Source organism: Nesoenas mayeri (assembly GCF_963082525.1).
Source record: "Nesoenas mayeri genome assembly, chromosome: 3".
Lineage (NCBI taxonomy): Eukaryota > Metazoa > Chordata > Aves > Columbiformes > Columbidae > Nesoenas > Nesoenas mayeri.
The window spans coordinates 3,211,611-3,232,187 of record NC_137544.1 but is presented as its reverse complement, the minus strand read 5'-3'; positions in this window follow the sequence as shown (position 1 = coordinate 3,232,187).

Here is a 20,577-nt window from a genome sequence, read left to right as displayed (position 1 = left end):
CATGGCAGGGGTGGCACTGGGGGAGCTTTGAATGTCCTTTCCAACCCAACTGTTCTGTGATTCCATGACCCTACGATCTTCTTCCCCTCCTCCCTTCTTGCACACAGAGTCCCATTCAGGGTTGGCGGAAGCAAAGCCCACACCAAGAGTTTCTGGCGATGGCCAGAGTGTGGTTTCACCAGGAAAAGGGTTTTTTCTGTGCATCCCAGTCCCAAGGAACCCGCTGGGTTGGGATGCGCCGAGACTCCCGCAAGCCGAGCGTGTCCCCACTTGCTCAAGCCGGTGCTGTGTGAGGAGTGGTGGGAGCGTGTCCCCGTGTTCCCTGCACGTCAGGCACAGCTACAGGCCCCAACCGGGAGCCGGGGCCCCCCGAGGGCGCTGGGAGCTGCAGCCAAGGCAAGGTGGGGCTCCCGGGGAGCCGGGGCTCGCCGGACGGATCCGGGCACACACCCAGCGCCGGGAGCAGACGGCTTCCACCTCCCGGGACACCGGCAGCTGAGATGAAATTCAAGAGCGGAGCCATCCGCCAATTCTCCACGTGGATGGAAAACGCAACCCTATGGGTTGCCTCCCCACCCCTCCCGCAGCATGTTTTTGGGGTGCAGAGACCAGACAGAAAATAAGTGGCTGACAGGGGTGGGAAGGAGCCTTTTTTGCTTGGAAAGTGGACATCCCTGCAGAGAATTGATAGTCATGGAGGTTTATGGGTGTTGGGAGGGTCTCCACCCCAAGCAGAGCTTGTTCTGCATCAGTTCTTGGCATGTTTCTCCTCCCTCCCATCCCAAACCCACGAGCCTGAGGCTGTCTCTGTGCACACTGAGGAGTCTTGTGGTTTGTGGGTTGCTTTCCCCAGGCTGGGAACCAGCAGGAAGATCAAATCAGGGCTGCAGGAAGGAATAAAATGACCTCACACCACATTTGGGCTCGTGCTCAGGGGTGTCGGCTTGGGCCAGGGCAAGAGTGTCTCCTTGCCAAGAGGTGGCCAGAGTGTGGATGGTGGTGGTGGCCCTGGCCAGATCTTGGCCCCCATGGCCGTGTGGGCCACAGTGCTGGGCAGTGGGAGCAGGGATGAGGTCACCTTCCCGGATAGCACTGTGATTCGGGCTGGACAAGAGCTGTGGTGTGTGTCATGCCCTGGTCCTCCCACGATGAGCCATTTCCTTTGTATTCCTTGAGCAAGTGGTGGTTACTCTTCGTCCTCGCTCCACCGGCCACCTTTGCTTGTCACAAAGCCATCAGGAAGGGGTAGATCCCAATTACAAGCAGCCATGTGGCTGCTCCATGCCTCAGTTTCCCTGTTTGTAAAATTGAGATAATACTTCCTTTCTTCATTCCCATCCTTTTTCTGTTCGATATTGGGACACGAACTGTCTCTTACCAAGAGTTTGAACAGGACCAAGTGCTCATGCTGCCCTCAGCATAAGTGATGTCTGCCCTATGTAAGGCTTCTGGATGCTGAAATTAACTGGGAGATGGCTTTTTTCCCTCCGCTGCTCTCAAAGCATAAGGCAGGGGAGGGAAGTAGAGACAGAGAAGAAGGCGAGGAGACTTGACCAAGGTCACCCTGCAAATCAGTGGCAGAGACTAGGAGAGACCCTTGACACTACCAACTCCCCAAAATCCCCTTTTGCCCTCTCAATTTCTTTCTGCTCATCAGTAAACACCTTCCCCCCTCCACCTCTCTTTGCCCCCATCCCATCCCAACTCCAAACCCCGTCGCACCCCACGGGGATCCACGGCGGCTCCTGCGGGCAGCGGGGAGGCCAGGATCACTCCCTCCCATCTCTCCAGAGGAGGGAATGAGACAAGCTGCTGAGTGGTTTCCTGCCCACTGCTGCCAATGGGAGCTGCTTGGGGTGCCGGGAGCAGGGGAGGATGTGTCCGGAGCTGAGTGTTTCCTGGCAGATAAGGCCAGCCTCTCCTGCCGGATGTTATGAGTCCAGGTCCTACCTCCACGTTTCAAGCGAAGGGGCCGAGGAAAGGCTTGGATGTTTATGTCAAGGAAAAATAACTTCTCCCTCTGTGTACAATCCTCCGGCTCCCCCAGGGCTACGTGCGGGAGGGTAAATGCTGGGAATGGGAAAACAGGGGTGAGGAGATGGAGGTGGGTGATGCGGTTGGCCCCAGGGCAGGAGTGCTGTGGGTAGGCTGGGCAGGCTGGGTTTAATCTCTCTCTGCTAGGCTGGGGTGAGCGATTGCCAGGGCAAAGGCAGGAGGAGCTGCATAGTGCAGACTCAATCCCCTGGGCTCAGGCTCAGGATTAGAGTTCATAGAAGGGAACAGAGCTGGGGAAGGGGCTGGAGCACAAGTGTGATGGGAGCGGCTGAGGGACCTGGGGGGTTCAGCTGGAAAACAGGAGCTGAGGGGAGATCTGATCTCTGAACTGCCTGAAAGGAGCTTGGAGCCAGCAGGGTTGGGCTCTGCTCCCAAGGAACAAGCACCAGGACCAGAGGCAATGGCCTCAAGCTGCTCTAGGTGAGGTTTAGATTTGATACTGGGAATTTTTTTTCCTGGAAAAGGCTGTTGGGCATTGGAACAGGCTGCCCAAGGCAGTAGTGGAGTCACTATCCTTGGAGGTGTTTAAAAGACACATAGATGAGGTTCTTAGGGACATGAGTTAGTGCCAGTGTTCAGTTAGTGGTTGGACTCGATGATCCTTAGGGTCTCTTCCAACCAAAATGATTATATGATTACTCCAGAGTCGCCTTGGTGCTAACCCACTTGGCCAAGCCCAGTACACCACCAGTGGTGCCCGCCTGGAGGAGATCCAGCTCCCAGTCAGGACTTTGAAGAACTCCTTCAAGGCAGGAGCTCAGGCCACTGTGGCTTAAGGACCACGTTTGGCTCCTGCCCTCTCTGTCATCCAGGGACTCAGAGATGTTGAAAGAGGGAAGAGGGTGGAAGAGTTGAGTCCAACAGCCCAGTGGTGCCCAGATGGCTGGGGAGTGGGGAATGGTTGTGTTGGTGGATGTGGAGTGAGACAAATGAGGATCTACAGCCAGCGAACAATTTCCGTCTGTTTGAAACAAATAAGTCAAATCCAGTGCTGGCTGGACCCTCCTCTCTTAGATGCAGCTTGTGCTCTCCTGCCATTCTTCTGGGATCATTCACAGGGCTCAAGCTAAAACCTCTGCACTGCCTGAAGGCTGGTACATGTCCAGGGTCATCGCTGAACACAGGAAAGGACACAGAGAGATCTGCACTAGGTCACACTGGTCAAGCAACCACATCGGGGAAGAACCTCAGCCCTTGATAGCAACTGTCCACACAGTGAAATTATCACAATCTCCAGCACAACAGAGTCCAGGTCAGCAAGTCCTCTCCCAGCTCTGGGGTAGAGGCAGCCAAGGACATCCCCAGGGAAGGTTTGGACATAGCCACCTGGTTTGGATGCAGCCATACAGACCCAGGGGCCTCACCTCAGTGCCAAATGGTTGAGTCTGGGCACTATTAGAGAGCCTACAGACTTTCTTTTTATCCTAGCACTGAGAAACTTCTGACTGAGAGTTTTGTCTTGAGTATCAAGAGACAAGTCTGGTAACACAGAAAATCTGGCAATCTTTCTTCCAAGGTGGTTAATGAGAGCTGATCTGCCTCCCCACATTTGCTTACCACCATTACAATACAAGAGGGACTTCTGAGGGTCCCATTTCCAACCAGTGGGGCAGAGGGAGGAATGGAAGACACCCTGAGAATTGGAGAATGGTTTGGGTTGGAAGGGACCTTCAAAGCTCATCTAGTCCAACCCCTGCCATGAGCAGGGACATCTTCACCAGCTCAGGTTGCTCAGAGCCCCATCCAGCCTGGCCTGGGATGTCTCCAGGGATGGTTCATCCACCACCTCTCTGGCCAACCTGGGACAGGCTCTCACCACCCTCAGTGTCAAAAGTTTCTTCCTCATGTTTGGCCTGAATCTCCCCTCCTTAAGTTTAAAACCATCACCCCTGTCTTATCACAGAAGACCCTGTTAAAAACTCTATCCTCATCTTCCTTATCGGCCTCTTTTGAGTATGGGAAGGCAGCAATAAGGTCTCTCTGGAGCTTTCTCTTCTCCAGGCTGAACAAGAAGAAAAGGAAGATGGGGAAGACCCTTCCCTTCCTCCTCCTCAGAGCTTGGGTAGCCCAGGAGGGTCTCTGCCAGCAGCTGAAGGGCATCTGAGGAGCATTGCTGCTTGTTTGGGGTTAAGAAAGTTCATGTTGGAGACCTGACTCATTCACTCACACCATCTTTCCTACTGCCCTTCCCTCAGCACCCCAAATATCCCCTCCACCCCCCTGGCTTGCTGGGACGCACCCCGCCTCAGCAAGCCCAAGATGTTGTTCTTTCCCTTTGATTTCCAGGAGCTCCTGCTTGGCCCCCAGAGCTTCACAGCGAACAAAACATCAGAAGCTTGGGCTGGTGGTGCAGGAAGGAAACCTGTTCACGTGGGGGCTGAGTCATGATCCTGCTGCTCCCTCCCAGCATCCCAGGAGCAGGCAGCATCGGGTACCAAGGGGCGGCAGGACCCAAACCCCCCATGTCCAGCTAGGGCACCAAAAATACTTCTTCCCTGCCATCCCCTATCTTCTTGCTTTCAGAAACAAAATGCCTTTTTTAATTGTTGTTATTTTTTTTCTGCAGCTTGGGTGGGAAAGCGTGGATTTGCTTCCCCAGCAAGTGAAAAGTCTCCACACTGCCCTTTTGGGCCTCAGCCAAAATCCAGGGAGGATGCTGAAAACCTTCCATTAAAACAAGCTTCTCAGCACCCCTGACTTGGGACCAGCTGTTTGATTCTCTGCTGTCAGGGACAGACTTCTTTCCTTGAGTATCGTATGATACCATAAAGGTTGTCATCACTCAGATCACTCTAGAGTAGCAAAGACCTGAGGTCTAATTTGTCTCTGAATGCAGGAGCACCTGGAGCTTTGGTCCGGAGTGGCCAATATTCCCAATTCTACCTCTATAACATATATACACAGAGAGGATATATTACATATATATATATGTATATATGCATATATATATCTACACAGGTCATATCTGGCCATACTTAAAGCAGATGCAGTCCGTGATGTTGTTTCTGATGGAGCAAGGAAAGTTTGTCTGAAGAGGAATATAAGAACAGGGTAAGCGGAGCAATGCACCCCAGATCATCTGCAGCTCAGGGCTTTGTGAGCTCTCTGTCTTGGCCCACCATCAGTGGGGTTTTCTTCTGCGCCTTTGCTCAGTTGTGGGTTTAAAATTTTAACAGTCTCCACATCCCCACTCAATGTGAAGAACCATCTCCTTCTGTTGCTTTGATCCCACCACCTGCCAGGTTCTTTTGATGCTATATTTCTCTGGTTGTCTTATTCGTTATTTTCTCTCTTCAGGCCATGTGTGATTTTGTAACCATGTATCATACTGTAGAATAGAATCATAGAATAATTTTAGTTGGAAGAGACCCTAAAGATCATAGAGTCCAACCATTAACCTCACACTGTCACCAAACCATGTCCCTAAGAACCTTATCTATGTATCTGTCCAACCCCTCCAGGGATGGCGACTCCACCACTGCCCTGGGCAGCTGTTCCAATGCCTGACAACCCTTTCAGGGAATAACTTTTCCCTGATATCCCATCTAAGCCCCACCTGGTGCAACCTGAGGCCATTTCCTCTTGTCCTATCACTTGTTACTTGGGAGAATAGACCAACATCCTCCTACAAAGTCCCACCCCTTCAGTCATCTCTTTTCCAACCTGGAGACCTCCATTCTTTCCCTCTAGGTCTCAGTCTACCATGGGAGTGCTGAGACTGGATTTGCTCATTATTCACTTCAGGAATATTTGTCAAGCACTGGGGGTAGATCCTGCAGAGGAAGACTTGGGCGTTGTGGAGTTTCAACAGCTTTAAGCTGTCATTCATGGGGAGACTGGGTGGAGGAGACACCAAGAGATATTGGGTGGGTGTGGGAATGGTGACTCGTGCTGAGAGGAGAAGACAGTGGGTGGACCCAGTCTTGGCGAGACAGGAGACAAGGATTTGGGCTGCTGGGGACAGGACTAGATGGTGAAAGAGGCTGGAGAAAGCAGCCAAGGAAGGAGGAGGTGGGTGTGACAACCATGGTCTGTCAAGGAGGGGTAGAGCTGGGAAGGAACAGAGCATGACTGGAATGAGGACATTGGATGAGGAACCAGAAGATGGAGGAGAAAAGAAATAGTGGATGGAACCTTCTGGAGTGAAGAATGAACTGGGAAAGGGAGAGGAGTAGCACCAGCATCTGCTGGACCAGATGGGAATGATAGATCTTAGAGGATGGCTAAGAAAATGGACAGGAGAGGGACCAATGACCCAACGTGGAGAAGAAAAGACTGGGCTGCTTGTGAGTGGCCAAGTCAGAGGATGGAGGTCAGACTAATCACGGCTTGTGGAAAGCAGTGTCTCCTGGTCTCCTTTTCCACAGCTGCCAGCACAGACAAGTGAAAACCTCAGCAAGGTGCATGTCCCAAGTGTCCTCTTCAGAGCTGGCCTGGGACAGATGACAGCTCCAGCTGTAACCCTGTGACATGGTAGTTCCAGAGGCCCCGATGTCTCAGGTGGCTGCATCTATGCAGAAAAATAAACAGATCAGCTCTGAGCCCCCCTGGTCCATCCTTCTCACTAAACCCTCTCAGCCTCCAACAAGAGGATGACAGCACCCAAACAGCCTACTGTGAATGGCCCCTGGTCTTTGTTCACCTTGAACCGTACCCAGGTCCTGGTTGCACCCATGCCTTCACCAAAATCACACCAGGGAGCAGGTTACAAATAACTGGAGAAGCATATGTGCTTCTGATCCTGGTCATATTAATCTGTGAGTGTAGATGCAGATGGAGTCCTTGGGTAATGCTGGAGTGTGTGATTTGGGTCGATTTGTCTGTTGGGCTCTTTACAATCTTAGAAAACATTCTCTCTTCCCTCTTCCACACACATTAGGATGGAAGAAGCATTGAACAGTTGCGGAGTCAAGTGCTCCAGGATTAGGAAACGCCAGGCTGGAGAATGTTTGTGCAACACCTCTGCTCCTTCTAGGTGATAGGCGTTGCGGGAGACCTAGAGTTACAGGAGATCTGGTGATGTGATCACACAGTGAAAGGCTCTCATTGCAGGACTACATGTGAACTTCTCCCACACACACCCTGGACCACGGCCTCTTCAGGTTCACAGGCAGATTTGGATCCATCGATTCAAGATTTAACATTTAACCGAGCCTTTCAGGTTCCTCCCCAGAGATTGCAGAGACCTGGGCAAGTCTGATCAGTGATTCAAGGTGGGATTTACTTCCCAGGCGTGCCCAGCTGCCTCCACTGTGAGATCTGAGGGTAGCAGGGCTCCCAACTCGCACAACACAGCAAAGGCATCATTTAGAAGCATAGAATCATGGAATAGTCTGGGTTGAAGGGAACTTCAAAGCTCATCTAGTCCAACCCCTGCCATGAGCAGGGACATCTTCACCAGCTCAGGTTGCTCAGAGCCCCGTCCAGCCTGGCCTGGGATGTCTCCAGAGATGGTTCAGCCACCACCTCTCTGGCCAACCTGGGACAGGCTCTCACCACCCTCATTGTCAACAATTCCTTCCTCATTTCTGGCCTGAATCTTCCCTCATTTTCATGGCCGAACTTAGACCGCAGCCCCTCAATAAGCAGCACCTGCTGTATTCTTTCCCTCTTCACCTGATGCCTGGCTCTGGGCCTTATTTTTTGCTTGCTCTATGTCCCACTGCAAAACCAGAGGATTTGGGTAGGGATATTTTCCTGATGATTGAGCGCAGAGCAGGACTGGGATCTCTAGGACTGACTTTAAACAGGTGGCTTCAAGATTAGTGTCTTCTTTTGGAGTCTCAGCTCCAGGATCCCAAAGGTGGTCTGGATCTCAGCCTGGAAAATCTCATGCATGGATTCTACCTTGCTGCTGATCACCTCTTGAGGAATTTTCCAGTCTCTAAAGGAGCAAACAGATGCAGGAAGGTTGAGGCTTCTCCTTTTACAGTTCCTTCTTGCTGGCAAACTGACACAGGTCCAAGCAGAAGGTTATTTTTTTCTGGTAATCCTCTTGAAACACATGTGTGAGTAGAGCGTGTGATCTGGTTTGCTCAGGTGGAAGAAGACAAGGCTCAGGGAATATCTTATTGCTGCTTTCAGCTACCTAAAGGGAGGCTGTAGAGACGAGTCTGTTGTGAGAGGTGTGTGGAAAAGGATAGGATGCAATGAACACAAGTTGCAGCAAGTGAAATTCTGGAAGGCTGAGGACAAGGTCCCACAGTGGTCAGGGATCTTTATCCCTGGAAATGGTGAAAGCTCAACTAATCAAGGTCCTGAGTAACCTGCTCTAATTGGCCCTGCCTTGAGTGGCGATGGTGGGAGAGGTTGAACTGGAAATCTCCAGAGGTCCCTGCCAACATGAATTGTCCTATGTTTCTCCTCCATAAGCCTTGCAACTCTCTTCCCTCCCAGCATGTGGGACTCACCTTCCTGGATGCCTAGAGAGAGGTCTCCCTTTCAAAACGGGATCCTTTCCATAAGGGGTCTCCTATGTGGAAACACACTTTGATGAAGGCAGAGTCCCAGTCCCTTTGGGACCGTGTAAGCCAAGGGTGGGTGATAGTCAAATCCAGCCTGGTGCAGCAGCTTCTCACAAAGATGTTGAGGTTGTAAGGGACATGTGGAGATGTAGGGCAACAAAGATGATTGAGGGAGTGGAGCACCTCCCTTATGAGGAAAGGCTGAGGGAGATGGGTCTCTTTAGTTTGGAGGAGACTGAGGGGTGACCTTATTAATGTTTATAAATATATAAAGGGTGAGTGCCATGAGGATGGAGCCAGGCTCTTCTCGGTGGCAAACAATGATAGGACAAGGGGTAATGGGATCAAGCTGGAACACAAGAGGTTCCACTTAAATTTGAGAAAAAACTTCTTCTCAGTAAGGGTGACAGACACTGAAACAGGCTGCCCAGGGGGCTTGTGGAGTCTCCTTCTCTGGAGACATTCAAAACCCACCTGGACTTGTTCCTGTGCGACCTCACCTGGGCATTCCTGCTCCAGCAGGGGGATTGGACTGGATGATCTTTTGAGGTCCCTTCCAATCCCAAACATACTGTGATACTGTGATCCCATATGGGATCTGTGATGACCTTTTCTGAAATAGAGACCTGGCTGTGAGGCAGAAGGAGGTGTGATTCTCCTGAGGTTGAATAGCCCTCTCCAAACCAGCTTTACATTACAAAAGAGCCTTTCTCCAGTGGTTGAGGTGGGCTTGAACAGGCCCTTCACCTGAAACAGAAGCTACATCTCCATTGGGTAGCTGTGCATCAAGGTCCTGTGGAGGGTCTGTGGAGGTCTCTGCTCACCGTCCAACTCTCCCAGGATCTCCCAAGCCAGAGCTCCCTCTAATCCACACTGTGCCTACTCAAGGGAAAGAAGATAAAGAAACCCAAAACCCATGCTACCACTACTGGCCTGTCCTCCATTCCCCAACCTCCTGAAAAGTCCCAAAAATTACTCAGGCAGAGTTTCTTCAATATACAGGACTCACAAGTGAAGGACCTGCTGTAATTAACTGACCCATTAGAGCTTCCTAGGTGCTCTTCCCTGCTGCTTTCCTGAGTTCAAAAGGTGATTTAAGATGACATGCTCTGCTCTACATGAACTTGCCAGCGATTGCCAGCAGCATGACGAGACACCCCTTCATTGTACATTAATTCCACTAGGCGTACAGCCCAACAATCAAAGTACCTCATTAAAGTTTAATTAAATTTCCCAAGTGATCTGCTCCAGGGCTGAGAACCTGTACTACAAGCTGCAGCAGGTCTGCATGTGTGTGTGTGTATGTCTGGGGTTTTTTGGGTTTCTTTTTATTAATTTGCATGTGTGATTTTTTCTTTCCTAAGTGTTACCCACACTTCATGGCTGGAGTATGAAATAAAACCAGAGGTGGCAATCCAGTTCAGTCTATATGAAGAAAAGCCAAATCTTACAGACTTTCTGAACCCATCACTCCTGCTCAGAGCACTGTTGTGCTGGAAGACCAGCAGGATTTTTCTCCACAGTCCCCTTGTAGGATATAGGCAGGAGGTGCAGCGAGTGGGATTTAGAAGTCACCCTCAGATAAATTAGTTCCCACTATCAAAGCATGGCAAAAAACCAGAGGGACAAAGGAATTCCAAACTCAACAGGTTTAGATGGCAAACAAAATGAGATCTCTATATCGAAGACAAGTCCCATATCTCATCCTCACTCTTAGTCTCCTAGGTGAAAAATGAAGAGATAGAAAGGTCGTAGAATGAATTTGTGGCAGAGGGCTGGAGCCATTCTATTCCCTTTAATCCACTCTAAGAGCTGCACCAACAGCATCTCCCAGGACAGAGTTTTTTTACTTCTATATCCAGCTTCTTTCTTGGGTTTTCCAGTGCTGTATATACCTTCTTCAGGATGATATTCTTCTCCACCCTCACCTTTTGCAGAAGCAGCACGTAGGTTCAGTTTTAGGTCTTGGTGCCCAACAGGTGTTTTTCAGTCTCTACCTCTACCTTGTCCTCTGGTGGGTGGACATATGGAGACAGACAGACCTCGAAGCTGGCACAGCTCTACCACCATGGCTATCTTTTGGCAGATCATGAACTGTTAGAGGTGGAAATGTTTGAAAAACGATTGCACAAGATGCTCATCCTGAGTGGCTATTGCTTCAGCTCACAGGCTGAGCCTTTGTCCCAGAAGACCTGGAGGGCTTTGGAGATGGCTAGACATGGTACTAGATTCTAACATCTCCTGAGGCTTAGATTCAGCCTACTGAAGAGAAACAGGGTCTTCCAAGGGTGATCCTCCTGATTGGAGAGTTCTTAATTGAATTCTTAATTCTTAATTCTTCTTAATTCCAGGGGTGGCCAGTTTTTTCCATGAGCTCCACAGGGAGACTAGTCAGCTAAACTCCTTTAGGAAACATAGCTGTGTACCCAAAGGTGAGTGAATGATGCAGGCCTAAATGAGCCTACAACAGTCCTGCAGTTATCAACATGCACAATTATGCTAGTCTGTTTTGGAATTAAAAACTGCAGCTATTAGCATCAACCTATAATCTCTCAACTGGAAAAAGTAACTCAGTCTTCTCCTTCCCTTTATAGTTATTATTTTATTTCCTGCAAATCCTACATGAGCTGGAGAGAGGATGAGAAGGTGCTGTTTCAAAAGAACTATTAAACCAGTTCTTGTTTAAGGATTCTCCAGGACAGCCTAGTAACCTGTGCCTAGAGGATTTTGATAGGTAAAGCAGATGGACAAGGGTTTTGGTAGGATAATATTCACCAAAGGACAAAGCCCTTCTGCTAGTTTTCTCCATGGGACGAAGATGCACTTGAGTCATTAAGCTCAGAGAAAGAAATCTAGTCCATGATGGACCCAAATAGTTGCGTCCAGAAAAATTAACCAGGAACAGTGAGCACGCTCTGCCTCAGTGTTCTGGTCTGGTGAAGTCCATATAACCAAACTCTCTCCAGAGCAAGGTGGCTGCATCTAAACATCCTACCAGCAATGGTCCTTGGACTATGATATCTCCTGACCTATGGCTGGGGATAGTCTGGGCCTGGGCCAGCAGGTTCAGGCCAAAACCAAAGCAAGGACTATGCTAACAGCAGTGCAAATGACTGAGCTTTGATGAGCACTCTGTATCGAGATATATCCAAGTCATCTCTGTTATTTCCTACAAGCTGGATGTTAATCTCCAGATTAAAATTCCCTGAAGAAGAAAGAAGGAGCCAAGAGTGAGGTCTTGGTCAAGGCACTGCAAAAAAATCAAGAGACATTGACTTCGCAGATCCCCGCACTGTGATCACACACTGGAATGGTAAAAGGGGAAATTTTCTTGTGTTTTTCCTTGGACTCGAGTGGATGGATAGCAAACAAAAGCAAATACTGAAACATTTACTCATATTTAAAGAAGTATGAGCACAAAATCCAGTCATCTCCTTGAAACTTCAAGTGAGGTGGGGATTTCCATGTATTGCATGTGTTTCCAGATCTAAAGATAAGAGTACAGCTGGTCAAACATTTTCTATTGATGATTTCCTTGCAGAAAACATCCTTCCAAGGGGAAAAAAAAAAAAACAAAAAAAGAAAAAACAAAACAAACACACAAACAAAAAAAAAACAAACCCAAAAAACCAAAAAACAAACAAACAAAAAAATAACAACTTAACAAACTTAAATTCTAGGTTTAAGTTAGTTTCACTTAAACGTGACTTTACACAAGTTTTTCACTTTTCTTTCCTCTTTAATGGCCTACATGCATAAAGAAAAACTAAAAGTGATGACTGCCCAGTCAGAGTGAGATTGTTTGATTTATTTTTTTAAAGACATGATGCATATTTTTTTTTTAAGTAACATTTTTCATGGCCATATCCAAGCTCCCCTAGACCATCCACAGGAAACAGATTTTTCTTTTCAGGCACTGTATTTATTTATTTCTGTTAGCTATAATTAACAGTTCCTTGGTCAAATTAGGCTTTGTTCTCATCATCAGTTTTTCAAAAACTCTCAGTTTTTAAAAGATAGAAAGTCCCAAGCTCTTGGGTGCTGTTTCCTAGTCATGCCATCACCTCCTGTGGGATGCTGTGCAAATCAGACCATGCCTCTCTTATCCTTGTTTCTCAGCCTATAAACTGGGGATGATTTCTGCACTGAAGGATGTTACAAGGTTAAAGAACTGGAGTTATTAGTGAGGAAGGAAAGAACCTGAATGGGTAGGTCTTATATCTTATCTCTGATAGATATAAAGCCTGAGAAGAAGACTCTGTTTACGGACAATAGAGAAAAGTGTAGTACTGGAACATCTGTGTTATAGACCCTTTGAGATCAAATGATCATAAGCCAGCTCAACATTTCTGCTGGGAACGTCTTCCAATGGTTTTAAACTAAAAGAGGGGAGATTCAGGTGAGACATGAAGAAGTCCCAGGTTGGCCAGAGAGGTGGTGGATGAACCATCCCTGGAGACATCCCAGGCCAGGCTGGATGGGGCTCTGAGCAACGTGAGCTGGTGAAGATGTCCCTGCTCATGGCAGGGGTTGGACTAGATGAGCTTGGAAGGTCCCTTCCAACCCAAACTGTTCCATAATTCTATGATGATAAAGCCTCTTTTAGTCCTCTCTACTTAAACATTTACTATATTCAAGTGAATAAATTTTTTATTGACTAAAAATTAGTTTTTTCAATAAACATACAAGACTAATAGATTACTGTTTTCAATTAAACAAAGTGCAACTGTATCAGAGAAGACGTTTCATATTTTAAAAAATGAAGACTTTTATGGGATTTATTTTTTTCTCTCAGAAAGGCAGCTTTCTGTTGAAGAAAGAAATATGAAAACCTAAACTGAGAGAACAATTCAGATTGCCCAATTATTTATTGTTGCTTTGGCTGTACCTTCCAGCCATGCTGCAAAATGATATCTATGGATTTAGGGAATATTTCTAAGAATCAAGTGTGGAGGCTATACATGTTTGGAGGCTGGAGGGAAATGGGGGATATGCTTCTAACCCTACAGTCATGCCATGTTAATGGCAGGCAGTAATTAGCAATGGAGCGAGTCATGACTCTGCAATTACAGTCTTGCTTCTGCCACCAAATTGCTACATGTCCTTTGCCAGGTCCTTTAACCTTGATGAGCTCGGGCTGACCTGTCTGCAGTACTGGAATGATAATTCCTCCATTAAGGGAACTGGGAGCATCCATTATTCTCAGCAAAATCCTACAGAGCTGGTGAACACATGCTGTTACCAGTTTCCTCCAAGGTGACAGTAATGAATTGGAGAGACTAGTGTCTTTTGGGATAAGTAATGGGCCAAGCCCTGGGAGATAAAATTGTTAGCATGAAAATATTTGGTTAGGAAAGAAGATCCACAGCAATGCATGGCAAAAGCACAGCTAAGCCCATTGGGGAACTGAGGCAAAGCAATGCTGAATAAACCAACATGGTGATTAATTACACCTTTTTTTGATAGGAAATATCTGAGAGAATGTAATTTCACGAGGATGTAGGAGCCTGATGTCCATTGATCTCATTTGGAGGCACATCTCATGAACTTTCTTCAGGCTTGATGGTCACAAATAACTCCTGCCATTGTAATGGTGTTAGTGGGATCACCAGGAATGGACTGTGAACATCTTATCTTGCCTAAGCATGAAAGTCTTTCAGGGATCCTGTAGGATGAACTGGAACAGGTTATTATTGTGCAAAGAGTTGGACTATCACACCAACCTTTTGCAAATGTAGGTTTATACGTAAAAAGGGAGTCTACATCCTCTGTGCAGTTATACAGGAAAAAAGACATTAGGCCCTCAGACAATTATCCCCTAATAATTTTTCAGGCAGGCAGCGATGAAACTGAAAAGGGAAAACTAAAGACAATTCAAGAATTACTTCAAGGCCTTGGGATGACTGGTCAAGGGATCAGGAACACAAGCAGTGTTCTCCTCTATCACCACAGCTGCAGGGTATGATGAGGAAAGATGCAGGAAGACCCACCAGATCAATACCTGGCTATGGGGCTGGTGTCACCAGCAGAATTTGGGGTTTTTTGATCATGGGTCTGTACATGGCATCTGGCCTGCTGGTGACAAATGGGATGTACCTATCTTAAAAGGGGAAAAGAATCCTGGGGCAGGAGTTAGCAGCACTTATTGAGAGGGCTTTAAACTATTCAGTGGGCTGATTATGAATGAATCAGCATTGCTCCCTCCCCTCTGAAAGCCAGGAAAAGCTGCAACTTTGTCAGAATGCCCCATGGCCTTTCCCGACCCCGATGACTGCAAAGGGAAATTTAATTTTTTAGTGACGCTTAATTAAAATTTAATTAATTTGTTAAGAAGCAGTCGATGTCCTGAATAGATTTTGATTTCAAAGGGAATGTTTGAAAATTGGTGCTGTGATCATGTATAGGGTCGGGAAAGTAATGAGTGAATGTATGTTTGTAGGGAAGGTGCTCAAACTGTAAGATTGATGGGGTAAGAAATGCAGGAGGGTTGGTGGGGGGATGTTTGATCCATGATTGAAATTGTTTTATTTGCAAAACAAATTAGGAATGAATTATTTTTAAGCATCCTCTGATTAGAAGGGTCAGCAAGAAAGAGAGAAAGATCCCCTTCAAGTTATAAAGCTTTGGTTAAATTCTGCCTAAACCTAGAAAACCAGGAGCAGTTATACAGTAAGGTGCTTTCTGGTCGCACTTACCTTTTCCTCCTTCCTTCCTCTCAAAACCCACCTTCCAACAATTTCATCAGACTGAGATCTGATTCCCTATCGAATGTGCTGAATGGATAAAACATGTGGTAGAAACAAGTTATCTGTGAGATTAATTCACCTGTGAAATCAACATTATGCAAACAGGATCCACCCTGATTTGTGTGAACAGGCTGTGCTTTATCTTATGATTAAACAGCTCTGTAAGCATCAAAATACCTAATCTCTCAGGCTTTCCTATGCAGGGTCTAAAACCAGACAGTGTAGCACATTCTCCTTAGACTTGCCTTGAACCTTCAATATGATGCTTAGGGCCTGGCAAAGTCCAAGTATTTGGGCACAGACACCAGCTGTGTTGAGTTATGCATTAGTGGTATCTTAATTTTATTTCACAGATACTCTAAAAAACCCAATGGGCAAACAGGTTTTCTCTGGAACCAGCACAAAACCCTGTTATCTCTCCCCAAGCATGCAGTGGACACAGACCACCTACAAAAAGATGAGAGATATGGGAAGTCAACCAGCATATAATGTATAACTACATGGTGCCATGCTGCTTTTCCCTCTTCTCTTTCCATCCAGTGCACGAGATAGGCAAATAATTGTTTTTCCATCCAATACATGGATATCTCCTGCTGAACTGTGTTGATGTGGCTTTGCTGCTCATTTTTCTCATCACTTGCTCCCTCCTTCTCATCCTCAATGGAGACATGGAGGAGCCAGGGATCATCCTCTTCTCTTAGCTTAGATCTGATTCCTGCCATATATGCTTCAATTTAAGTAAGAAAGATTTTCAAAATTCCAAGGAGATGGATGGAAACACAACCCAAGAGGAGAATAATCCTTATTACACCTTCTGGAGTGTAATATAAGAGCATAATAGTGTAATAGAACACTCAGTACTTTATTGTATGGAAGTATCTGGTACTTGTAAGACACATCCAGAATACTGTATATGGTTTCGGGCTTTTCAGTTTTTGTCTTTTCCACAAGAAAGAGATTGACAAACTGGACGTAGTTGGGCAGAAGGTCACAAACATGGTTAGGGGGCTAAAGGACAGGATTTACCAGCAGAGCCTGAGGGAGCTGGATTTGTCCAGCTATAAGCAGAGATGTCTAAGAGGGATTTTATTGTTGTCTTCAACTACCTAATGGGAGGTGGGTACAGAGAAGGTAGAGTCCCCTTGCATGTCCACAGTGAAAGGAAAAGAGGGACTGGACTTTGATTGCAAGCATAGAAATCCCAGGTATACTTTAGGGATTAGGGGTGGAAATCCACCATGGAGACAATAAACAATTGGAGGAGGTATGCAGAGATGTTGGGGAAACATAGCTGAGTATGACCCTGAGCAATATGTTGGGACTTTGAAGTTGGATCTAACCTCAAACTTGCACTTCTTTGAATGAGGAGCTGGACTAGAGACCTCCCGAGGTCTCTTTTGAACTGCATCACTCTGTGATGCTGTGAAGAGCCCAGGACAATCCACCAGCTGCAGGTGTTCTTCCCAGCCCTGAATGTAAGGGAAGCTCTAAGGAAGTTCACACCGAGCTCCACAGTCAAAGGTGACTGCCCGTTGCTGCTCAGAGCTGTGCTAAATACACATGGGGCACACCCAGAAGTGTGAAGTGACTCTGTTATCTCATACGCAAACATGGAAAGTATTAACTCTAATTTACTTCTTGGCAGCAAGTAGGGGCAAGAAAGAAACAAACTGCCTGATAGTGTTTATAAACGGCCATAACAATGCAGATACTTCAAAATACTAAAGTACTGAGTGGTTTTGTCTGCTCTGAAACCTCTAAGACAATGCAAACTGAGGGTCATGCAGGGTGAAGCCCTCAAGATACTCATATATTCATACCCAACAAAACCACAACCAGCAGAGGCAACATGAAAAAGTTAATTGTAATATCTGTAAAGCAAACAGTGCCTTGTCTATTCTCTGGGCCTTAACCTTCAAATGTGATCCCGTGCTAACTCCTGAGCCATGCCTGGGAAGTGTTTGTGACAGTGGTGCAAGTGCATGCTGAAACCATGTCAGGGACTCGTCATTAGTTTTAGTAGTAGCCAAAGTTGCCAGTGACTCAAGTCTGGTCATCCATACACAAGCTCAGACACCCTTTAGGGCTAATTCACTCCTTATATTTACCAGAACCTTCCTGGTGATCCTCAGGGGACTCCACTGTTGGAAGTGAGTAGAAAATGCCCCATCGAGCATCTTCACAGCTCTCATTAAAGAGTTGATGGGGCCACCTCAGAGAAGAGTCAGAGCTGGGTAAGGCAGCAACATGCCTACAGCAACAGGGGTAGAGGTTTAACACATTGAGATGGGCTTGGGAAGAAGAAAAGTATGAAGGCTCCTGTTGTTCACTGGGCAGAACCCATCTGCACTGGGGTTTGCAGCAGTGACAGAGCCAGGTTTCTGCAAAACTCCCTCCAGCAGAGCCAATTTCTCACTCCTGCTTGGATTGCTATGCTCAACATGAATATAATATTCAGCATCAAGTGAAGGGCTGAATTCTGAATTCATTTCAATGGTGTAAAACCACAGTAGCTCCTTCAACTTTAATCAGATTAATTTAATACTACTGTGATGGAGAATCTGTATCTAGACCTGATGCCCAAGAACATGTGTAAGTTCAAAGCAATAAAAAACAGAAGTAAAATCAGTAGTAATTTATTTTTGTTGCTATACCAAAGACTGAAGTCTCATTTTTTTTGTGTAACTTTTCCCTTCGGATGTGTTGTAAGTATACTTTGAAAAGGCTGGGACAAAACACAAAGAAAGTGTGTTGAGACCCGAGCCCAAAACCACATTGCCTGAGCTAAACCGTGGTATCTTGAGCCAGGCTTAGAGGAGGAAATTCTCACATACCTCTATGTGGTGAGTGTGTGTGTATTAAGTTGCTTGCTGCAGCAAACCACCGGCATGTGTAGGGGTGGACACCATCTCCCCAGCACCAGCAGAAGCAGTGGGAAGGACACCCTCTTGCCCATCAGCCTCAGGGGAGCTCAGGGATCTTCACCCACCACACTCAGATCCCCTCTTGGCAGGAGATGGATGGATGTCGTCATCTTTATTACAAAACAGGGAAGCTCTTCTGCAGCTCACTGGGAGGTATAGGGTGAGGGCATGATTTCATACCGATCACACCGGTATGAATACGCCAGCAACCCTACCAGACTTGTTCTGCTGGGCTGCGCTCCCAGACATTTTGCCCAGAGCGCAGCAGAGCATGACTGCTCCTGGTGTCCCCAGCAACCGCAACTCTAACAAACCCTTCCCTCTTGGGCTTTTCCCAGCCTGCGGCAGGTCTCAAGCCACCATGGACTTTTCTGCCCGATGTAGACATGTCTCTTTGAAAAAACATCTACCTGCTATGGCTGGGTTTTGAGCTGACCATCCCACGCTCCTTATGTAAAACCTCTCTGGAGGCATCTTTGCCTTTCCATTGGCAGGGAAGACCCAAAGGTTGCAACACACCTTGCTTAGACACCTTGGAAAGGTCTTAAGTGTATGTGAGATGAACGTGGGTATAACCAGGCTGCAGAGGTCGGATAGTGTTGTTATAGGGAGTCCAGGTGTGGGACTTGTGATGGACGGGAGGAGACTTGCTGCTGGGCTGTGCCTAAAGGCATCTCCTTTTACCTTACCCAAAGGGTAAGCTGAGGCCAGCCTATGGGCTGGATCTGGCCCACTAGCCACCATGCTGTAAGTGTAATAAACCACTGAATGCTCAGATGAAATCTGTGCATCCAAAGTGCACCATTTGGGTTATTTCCTCTCCTGCTGGTCTTGAGATGTTGGTCTTCTTGCAGCTTCCCCTTGCCTGGGTAGACACAATAGGCAAAACAGCTCATACTGAACCATAGAAGCTCAGTTCTCCATTTCCTTTTGTCTTCTTTATGACATCCAGGTGGGCACAGCACTGCATATCTCAAACTTGGTTGAAGGGCTTCCACCCTGGGAACTCCCACAGGAGATGGCACTCCATCCCCCTGCAGTGGCTCCTGTGGTGGTCATGAGGGGCCTTTAGGCTCTGCGATAGGCTTTGGCAAGGCAGAACCAAGATCTGTAGCCCTGTTAGAAAACTATTGACCCCCAATAGTGTCTATTTCCAGTGGAAAAGAAAGTGAAACCAAATATGACAGTCAAGATGGAAAGCAAAATGAGAGGGAGGAAAAATAAGACAGAGGATCTGGCAAGAGCAGAAGTTCAGTGGGCAGATTTTGAATCTCAGGTCACATAGTGTAAAGTTGTTGTGTTGGGGAGTTAAGGCATTTCCCTTTTCAGTGAAGCCAGGAGAAATCCATCTCACTTCCACTGGATGTGTCAAATATCCCAAGCCCCAGAGCCGTAAACAAATTTCTCCCCCGAAATGTTTTTCCAAGGGGGCCAAGTTTAGGCGCTGGATGGGTAAGGAGCCCCCAGTTTGCATGCAGCAACATTTCCTTGTGGAGGCGTTTCTGCACTGTTTCACACCTCCTCCGACACTTGAGAGACTGACCATAGCCAGCTTTCCTCTTCATAGAATCATAGAATCATTTTGGTTGGAAATGACCTTCAAGATCATTGAGTCCAACCATTAACCCAACACTGTCACTAAACCACCTCCAGGGATGGTGACTCCACCACTTCCCTGAGCTCAGCCTCAAGGTTCAGCCCTCTCCAGCCTCTTCATCATGTTCCTTTCTTTCCTCTTAGGTCCCAACTTTTTCTTCTCTCTGAATCCAGACAAGTGGTCATGCTGAGAATGGCAAATTAATCAGCAGCACAACATAGGCAATGGTAGTCTGGCCTTGGTCTAGGCCCAGCAAGTCCCAGTCCCAGACTGGGTGAAAAGCATGTGTCAAAGTCCATCCCTGGTCCCAGACAGTTAGGAAGCATTCGCCTTGTTTTGCAGGAAATTTAATACTGTGGACATTGCCAGCTCTGAAAATTGGTCTCATGACCAGGAAAATGACTACAGGCATTGCTTAGTTTGCTACTAGCTTTGTCATCTTCCTTCTTGAAGAATGTTATCAGACCAGCAAGGCTTGTGGCATTTCATCTGCCTCCCAACGGCCACCTGAGATCCTAATCTTAGAGCCCACCTCACAGAGAGTGTGGTAAGGGCAGGCGTGTTGGACTGAGGCAGAGATATCGCCTCATGCATCAGCCGGTAGGCTCTGCCCAGTCGTGGGACAGTGCTAAAAGATGAACCTGTGAAGATAGATCAGAGCTGCACTCTAGCCAAGATAAGATAAAAACAGCAACACCTAGCAAATCTCCAGTTCTCCTTTTGGTTCACCCAGAAGAGCTGATGATGATGGAGGGTCCTGCCCAGACCTCCCACTGTGGTCACAGACCCAC